At 52.8% G+C, this 8443-nt stretch overlaps 2 long non-coding RNA genes across 2 annotated transcripts; one reads left to right on the plus strand and one right to left on the minus strand.

The window, feature by feature from the left end:
- Window positions 1–662: 662 nt before the first annotated feature.
- On the plus strand, window positions 663–1950 carry LOC147347808 (uncharacterized). The gene is made up of 2 exons (XR_015152810.1): window positions 663–1439; window positions 1715–1950. It is a non-coding gene; the product is annotated as an uncharacterized LOC147347808 (long non-coding RNA).
- Window positions 1951–2409: 459 nt separating this feature from the next.
- LOC147347809 (uncharacterized) lies at window positions 2410–3402 on the minus strand. The gene is made up of 2 exons (XR_015152809.1): window positions 2842–3402; window positions 2410–2612 (listed from the first exon to the last, which is right to left on the minus strand). It is a non-coding gene; the product is annotated as an uncharacterized LOC147347809 (long non-coding RNA).
- Window positions 3403–8443: the final 5041 nt, after the last annotated feature.

Here is an 8443-nt window from a genome sequence, read left to right on the forward strand (position 1 = left end):
TGCGGGGGGTGGGGGTTGAACGCACTCCGGGGAGCTGGAAGATCCAAGGCGTCGGACACCGTGGACTTCATCCCCAGAGTCTGGTCCCCGCGCCCCCATCCCTGCCACTGGCCCCTCCTCCTGCACCCCAGGAGCCCTTCCAAAAGCAACGGCTTTTCCTGGGGGAGGGACAGGTGGAGTGCCAGGTTGAGGTGCCTGGGCAGAACACCCAGAGCCAGTCCCTGCCTCCAGCTGTTCTTTTATTGTCGCGCAGGCAGTGAAGGGAGCCAAGGGGGGAGGGTGGCCCAGCAGCAGCGGCTGGGGGTGACTGCGGAGGCTGCCAGGCCAGCGAGCCCTCAGTTCTGCTGATCCTGTCGCTCACGCCGCGGTGGGAATCTCTGAGAAAGCCCCTGAAGGCGACAATGTGGACAAGGCCGCTCCAGGCTGGGGGTGGGGGTGGGAGGGGGGCTGGGAGGGGGGCTTGGAGGGGCGCCTGCCCTCAGGGCTCTGGAATGCCATGCATGTGTTTATCTGCTGAGCCGGGCCTGCCCGCTTGGTCCACCTCGGCATTCTCCATGGGCTCACATGCCATCAGTCTCTGATAAATGTGAAAAAATAGCAACATCTGAGCCACCGACCTTCACATAGAGGCCTTGGAGACCAACAGCCAGGGCGGTTGCTCCTTTGTGGGGTCAGACAACCAAGGCCTGCAGAGGGGGAGAGAGAAGCACATCCTCAGATCAAGGGCAAGGACGCCGGGGTCCAGGGTGCTGCGGAGTATGCCCTGGACACAGCCGGGCTCAGAGGCCACGGCAAGCAGGATGGGGCCGGATGCTGTCCTGCAGATGCCGGGCGGCGTGCCCTCTGCACACTAAGGGCGGGGCCCAGCCTGCCCACCCCAGCCCGCAGACATCTCTGGGCACCTTGCGTGTCAGATGCCACACTGAGGCCAGGCCCCCGCTGGCACCCCTCTCCTTTGCCTGCCCCCCTCCCACAAAGTCCCTGCTCCACTGTTCAGCCGAGACTTCCTGGTCTGCGGTGAAGGATGGGAGGGCCTGGGGTTTTCCAGACAGTCTGAGTTGTGGGTTCTGATCTCTTCCTTAAAAAAAAAAAAAGAATAAGCCAACACTGTAGCCTTGCCTGCACGGTGTGGTCAGTGGAGTGGAAGCAAAGTCTTCATTTGGAGCCAACTCTTTCCTTTTTCTTTCCTTTTTCCTGAGACTTCCCAGGTGGTGCTAGTTATAAAGAACCCGCCTGCCAGTGCAGGAGACTCAAGAGATGCGGTTTCGATCCCTGGGTCAGGAAGATCCTCTGGAAGAGGGCATGGCAACCCACTCCAGTATTCTTGCCTGGAGAATCGCATGGACAGAAGAGCCTGGCAGGCTACAGTCCACGGGGTTGCAAAGAGTCTGACACGACCAAACTGACTCAGCACGAAAACACACGCAAGACGGGGGCAGGTGAAAGTGGGAGAGGGGAGGTGACCCGTGTCTCCTGAGGGCTTAGTCTTCCTTGAAAGGCAAGATTAGGTCACTTATTTACGTCCCTGCCCATCTGATGTGATGGGTGAGGCAGCTGGGGTTGGGGGGGTTGGAGTGGCCAGAATGAGCCGCCAGCCGGGGATGGGGCCACATCCCCAGCTGGCAAGCGGAGCCTGGAGCCTCTCCGGGGCTTGCTGTTGACACACCAACATCCTCCCAATGATGGTCTTATGAAGTCTATCCTCATTTTACAGATGAGGAGACCGAGGCTCAGAAGAGTTAAGTTCCCTCCCAAAATGGTGACTTCAAAGCTGTGGAGCCACTGTTACAGCAGCATCAGGGGGCTTCTGGATGACCGGACTGTTGGAGTGACCAGCCAGCCCCATTTGCCAGGGATTCTCCCAGGCTTAGCCATGCAAGTGTCACGGGAAAGCCCTTAATCTTGGGCAAATCCAGGGATGTTGGTCACCCCATTAAATGCTCATCTGTCTCCTCTGTTCTTATTGCTTTTGATTTTCACAGCAACACACTGTTAACTTTAGCTGTTTTTGGGGGGGGGCAAAGAGAGAGAACCGCCCCAGAATGGAGCCCCCGGTTATGGGGGCTATTTGAGGATGATGGGGAGGAGAGTGCTGGGCACAGAGCTGGGAAGGCAACGAATGCCCACTCAATGCCCACTCAGCAACACTTGTTGTCACCCTGACCTGACATGGGGGGCAGGAGAAGGGGAACGGATACGGGAGTGAGGGCAAAACGGGGGACCCGGGTGGAGGGGAGGGAGCACCGAGTGCTGAGTTCCAGCCGGGCGGCCTGGCCACCCCCATCCACGTCCTGGAGGCTGGACTGCTCTATGGGGCACAGGGGTGGAGGTCAGGTGAGGAAGCTCTGGCCAAGCAAGGATGTGGGGCAGGGAGGGTCCCCTTAGGGGATGTGAGGATCGCTGTCATAGTTGGGGGGTGGAGGCAGGGAAAAGCAGAGGACCTCTGGGGGCGGGGGGTGGGGGCGTAGAAGAGGTTTCGGGCAGTCTGTAAGCTGTAAGCCGAGTACCGGGTCTGCCACGTGCCAGGCGTCTGTCTGTGCTTTCCCGCACTCAATCCGTCGAGCCTCCGAATCCCAGGAGGTAGGTATCTTCCTGGTCCTCAAGATCTCCGTCTTAACAAATGCGAGTAAAGGCACAGATGAGTAAAGAAACCTGTCTAAGGTCACACGGGGAGACACGATGGAGCTGGGGTTCCCATGTGACTGACGGTCGAGGAGGAGAGGGGTTTTCCCTTCCTTCCTTCCCTCCTTCCCTCTTGCCTTCCTTTCTTTCTCTCCCTCCCCTTCCCTCCCCTTCTTCCTCCTCCTCCTTTTAAAATGATGCAGCCTTTTCTTGACCCACCAGGCTAGGTGGGTCGAGTCTAGGCAAAGTCTTCTTTTCCAGCCAGCCCCTGTCCGCTTCCTTTTTCACTTTCTTCCCTAAAGGCTGGGAGAGGGGACTATTTCAGCGCCCCCACCCTTTCCTGACTCAGGCCCGGTCGGGCAGTCGGGCTGAAACGCGGAGAGAGACGTGGTGACTGCTGTTCCGGGTGAATGTGAGTGTGAGATAGGTGAGCACGGATGAAAGCCGCTCCAGGAGAACATCCGGATCCTGGAACCTGCCGACCGCCCGCCCCGCCCTGCGAGTCCACGTCTAAAGCCCCGATCCTGTCTCCACGGCCGGTCTCCATCAGGAGCCCGGGGAGGGCGCACACCCTGAGGTCAGCCGCTGGCTCCGTCCCCGCCCGCTGCCCGGGAGGCAGCCTCCGGGCATCCTCTGCACCTGCATCTGGTGGGAAATTGGGGGTGGTAGGTCAGGAGGGAACCTGCGCAGGGCGTGGGTTCCCTGCCCTGGGCAAGCTCCGCCTCCGCCCCGGCCCTCTTGACAAAGACCGCCCGTGAGTCAGCGCTCAGGCCCCGCCCCACCCGCGGGGCGCTCTGCCCAGCGCCACCCCGGCCGCCACCTCCTCACCCTCATCCGTGACTCACCTGTCTCCCGCTGGCCCCCATCGCCGGGTCTCCTCCGGGCTCGTCCAGGGACCAGCCCTGCTGGGAACCGCAGGACCGCACCACGTGGCTGACCGGCCTGCACATCAACGCACTGAAATGAATGGACAAGACAGGCCCAGGACCAGCATCCGCTTCTGAGCGCTGAGGACTCGGTTCACATCGCTTTCTCACTGGAAGTTCTCTTTTTGTCAACACGTTAGGGAATTGGACATAACGCCTACAGAGAAGCCGTTTCTAGGTAGAAAGCACTTTAGGGAGTGCCTGAAACTGCAGAGCTGTGGCAGGTATCTGTGTGAATGCAGCCCACCACAGCAGGAGTAACTGAGGCTGAAATCAGTCTTTCTGAGTGAGTGAGTGAAAGTCGCTCAGTCATGTCCGACTCTTTGCAACCGACTCTTTGCAACTGTATAGTCCATGGAATTCTCCAGGCCAGAACACTGGAGTGGGTAGCCTTTCCCTTTGCCAGGGGATCTTCCCAACCCAGGGGTTGAACCCAGGTCTCCCACACTGCAGGTGGATTCTTTACCAGCTGAGCCACAAGGAAAGCCCAGTCTTTTTAGCTCAGTAGAAAATTTATCGAATAAATGAATACAAATTCTGTTTTTAGGTCTGATGTTTGAGCAAGTGTAGACTGAGAATTCTCTGTAATCTGAACATCACTACTGATGCAAAAATGTGATTATTCCAATCTAATCTGGCTTGAAAGGTGGAGCAGTTTGAGATCAGGAATAGATCATGAGACCAAGATGAAAGAATCAGCGACTCTCTGCAACACTTGGCTAAAGGTAGGTTGCACAGATTGTGCACTGCGCAACTCCAGAAGGCGCTTTTCCTAGTAACCACAATACGCAGAGTGTTTTGCAAAGCAATGGCCCTGGGTAACACTTTTCCCAATCCTTTAGTGAGGGGTGTATGGGAAAGTCCCTGGTGGTCCAGTGGTTAAGACTCAGTGCTTCCAGTGCAAGGGATGCAGGCTCAGTCCCCGGGGGCGGGGGGGGGGGGGTGGGGAACAAAGATCCCACAGGCTGTGCTGTGTAGCCAAGAAAATAAATTAAAAAATAAAAAGCTACTGCCAGAACAAAACAGTGCATATTATTTGGAGTTCATCTTTGTGTCTATTTAGGCTTTCCTTAACTGTTTAGCAAATTCCATATATAATTCATTCATATGGATTCAGCCAATTCAGAAATTTTTGTTATGAAATGATCACAGGTATATAGGAAGTTGAAAAGCAGTATACAAGAAGGTCCCAGTGTACACTTTATACACTTTATCGAGTTTTGCTCAATGATAAAACTAGACATAATATCTAATATGAAAACCAGAAAGTTGCCATTATTACAATCCACTGAGCTTATTCAGATTTCAGCAGCTTTACATGGAGTTGTGTGTGTGTGTGTGTGTGTGTGTGTGTGCGCGCGTGCACTTCAGTACAGTTTCATCATAATAAACTGGTGGTACATTCTGGTAAATGCCTCCACAATGAACATACAGGAAACCATTCCGCATCCAAGGACACGTCCCACCTATTACACCCTCCTCTGTTCCTAACCTCTGGTGGCCGCTAAGTGGTCCTCTGGCTCTATAATTTCATTTCAAGACTGTTATATAAATGGGGATTTAATCTTTTAAAAAACTGCTATTTTTTTCGGGGGGGGGGCAATCATTTTTTAAGTAATTCTTTTGTTACAAAGTTCTGACTTAAAGATTTCTAGGTAAGTATTCCTCGGGAGAAGTGCTTGAACTAGGGAGACCCAGCTATTAGGGATCAAGAATACGGTGCCTGGAGGGACAGCAGAAACCAGGAGAGCACTTATTAAGCACCTGCTGTGTGCCAGGCCCTGTGCTCAGGCTTCATGTGGGCTGCTGATAGAATGGGGCCTTGAGAGGCGGACTCCTCCTTGGGGGTCGTCCCCACTCTCCCCCAACACACACTTTTTACAGCTTCTGCACACGAGCTTCTCGTTGGGTCACTGTCGCTCCAACAGCAGGGGTGTGTCTTGCTGCTCAGGGAGCAGCTCTCGGGCCTGCTTGTGGCTCTTGCGTTGCTCTCGCTGCTGAGCCCGAACGCCACGAGGGAGCTGGACACAGGTGGCCTTCATCACTGGCATCACTTCCGGAGCCATTCAGCGGCATCGGGTTCTCACCTCTGAAGATCTGCAGAGAAGCCCTCGCAGCATCACTTCCTGGAGCCATTCAGCGGCATCGGGTTCTCACCTCTGAGAGAAGCCCTCGCAGCATCACTTCCTGGAGCCATTCAGCGGCATCGGGTTCTCACCTCTGAAGATCTGCAGAGAAGCCCTCGCAGCGGCTCTTGGCGCCCTTGGAACTTCCAGGAATTAAAGGTCAATGGAGAGGAGCTCACTTTCCCAAGTCCCCAGATGTGGATGAGTTTAGGAAGTTCCCTTCTTAAGGTTATTAAGGCTCAGTGGCCTGGTGAGCCCAGGTCTCCAGGGAGGTAATGTAATTTGCCCAGTATCTGGGAGCTTTGGGCTGAATTGGCACAAACTGGTAAACGGGGACATTAAACCAGGGATGAATTACAGGCACCTCCGGGTTCTCAGGTCCAGAGGGCTCTGAAAACAGGAGTGAACGTGACAGGTCTGACCAGTTAGGTGCCGTGTGGCCTGAAGTAAAGTCATCTGCTGAATGTCACTTTGGAGCCCATGTCGCACCCTGGTTTTGTGACGTCTCTACCTATTCATCAGTGGGGCTATACCTGCTGCAGAGCAGGTACAGCCTCGGTGAGTCAGCCTTGTCTGAACACCAGCGAATATATTCCAGCCAGTCTACAGGCAGAGTCTTCCGGTATGACAGTCCAGTGGTATAGAGATTGAATATTTACAACCATTTTGAAGTTGGGACACCTGTTGTTGTTCGGTTAGCATGGTGGCCAAGAAGGTCATGTTGCCTAACATTTATACTTTATTTATTTAGGCGAATAATGATTGATGGTGTTGGTGGGATTTTGTTGGACTAAAAAAACTGGAGGCCCCTTGAACATTGCCACAGGAGATAGCTTGCGTTTAACCATTGTTTCTAAGCTAGAATCTGAGGCCATAGAGCCAGAAGTCAAAAAGACTGATATTTGGTTCTCACCTAAGGAGAGAAACAGTCACTGTGTCATTGTCACCGGGCATGTTGACAACCGTGCAATTACATTCACCCCAAGTGGTAGACAGCTTGGATGACTTTAGAAATTTTGCAGATGGTGACTGCAGCCATGACATTACAAGACACTTGCTCCTTGGAAGGAAAGCTAGGACAAATCTAGACAGAGTATTAAAAAGCAGGGACATCACTTTGCTGACAAATGTCCGTATAGTCAAAGCTATGGTTTTTCCAGTAGTCATGTACGGATGTGAGAGTTGGACCCTAAAGAAGGCTGATGCTTTTGAACTGTGGTGCTGGAGAAGACTCTTGAGAGTCCCTTGGACTGCAAGGAGATCCAACCAGTCCATCCTAAAGGAAATCGGTTCTGAATATTCATTGGAAGGACTGATGCTGAGGCTGAAGCTCCAGTACTTTGGCCACCTGATGTGAAGAGCCGACTCCTTGGAAAAGACCCTGATGCTGGGAAAGATTGAAGGCAGGAGGAGAAGGGGACGACAGAGGATGAGATGGTTAAACAGTATCACTGACTCAATGGACATGAGTTTGAGCAAAATCCAGGAGATAGTGGAGGACAGAGGAGCCTGGTATGCTGTAGTCCATGGAGTCAGAAAGAGTTGGACATGACTTAGTGACTGAACAGCAACAACATTAAACTTTTGTTCTTCAACCCTTTGTCTTGGAAACCCCCTCATTCTCAGTCCCCTTCTCATTATGGTTAAAATAGTGCAGTAGTGATTTGTGAGTCCCTCAAGGACAAAAACAGATTCCCTTTTAGCAGATTACAAGTCAAAACAAACAACTTTAAAGCAAAGTCCAAAGTAAGTTGATCCTAAAAGGAACACCGAAAAATTTTTGTTTACAAATAAGAACACCATGACGCACTGGAGATAGAATTTCTCAATAAAGAGAAGTCCTTAGATTTATCACATGGACTCACCATCCACCCTTGTTCCTTCGTAGTGAGCATCCTTCTGTGAGAAGCACATTAAAGCCCCCCTTTCTCTCATCTACAATCCTAACATCCAGAAAGCGGTGAAAACCAACAGAGTTTTGTATATCTGAGGCCATTGGCAGCAATATCTGACCTGAACCGACTTAAAACTACTTACAGAACTTATTTATCTCATTTACTGTGAGCTTTCACATTTCATCACAAAAATATTGATGTTTGAGCAAGGATATGAACTTGGGCAAACTCTGGGAGGTGGTGAGGGACAGGAAGGCCTGGCGTGCTGCCATCCATGGGGTCACAAAGAGTCACACGACTTGGCTACTAGACACCCACGTGGGGCAGGACATACGACACACAAGTTATGGCGGACGCACTGCCTTGTCTTTTTAAAAATCTGAAAACCTCTGAATTCTTAACACAGCTGCTGCCAGGGTTCTGGATAAGAGACTGTGGACCTAAAACACAGCCTTGCTATTTTTGATAGACGAGGGGACCCAACCAGATGGCTCAGCTCATCAAGCCTTTAGTCCCGTCCCTGACAAAGTCTAAGGCGACATAATCCCACATTAAACCCCGGACTCCAACGCTTCCTCTGTCCTGCCCTGTGTCCAAGCAGTGAGGACTTCAGGCCGGCTGGGCAGAGAGGTAACCACAGCACTGACCCTCCTGTGGCTTCTCCGTGTAGATGAGGCAAGGAGGGGCGCTGGACCCATCACTGCCCAGGCATCCATCGGGTGTGTGAGACCTTATGGTAAATCCACTGAGTCATCCCCTCGTTAATTCGTCAACCTTTCATTCACTCAGCTACCACTTAACACGTACCTTTTGTGACCTCATGATGTCTCACGGAGAGCCACGCACGAAATGAGGGGGAGAGGGTGGAGCTTGG

The sequence above is a fragment of the Bos grunniens genome, chromosome 23 (assembly GCF_055505025.1).
Source record: "Bos grunniens cultivar Pamir isolate PY7600 chromosome 23, Bosgru_T2T1.0, whole genome shotgun sequence".
Taxonomy (NCBI): domain Eukaryota; kingdom Metazoa; phylum Chordata; class Mammalia; order Artiodactyla; family Bovidae; genus Bos; species Bos grunniens.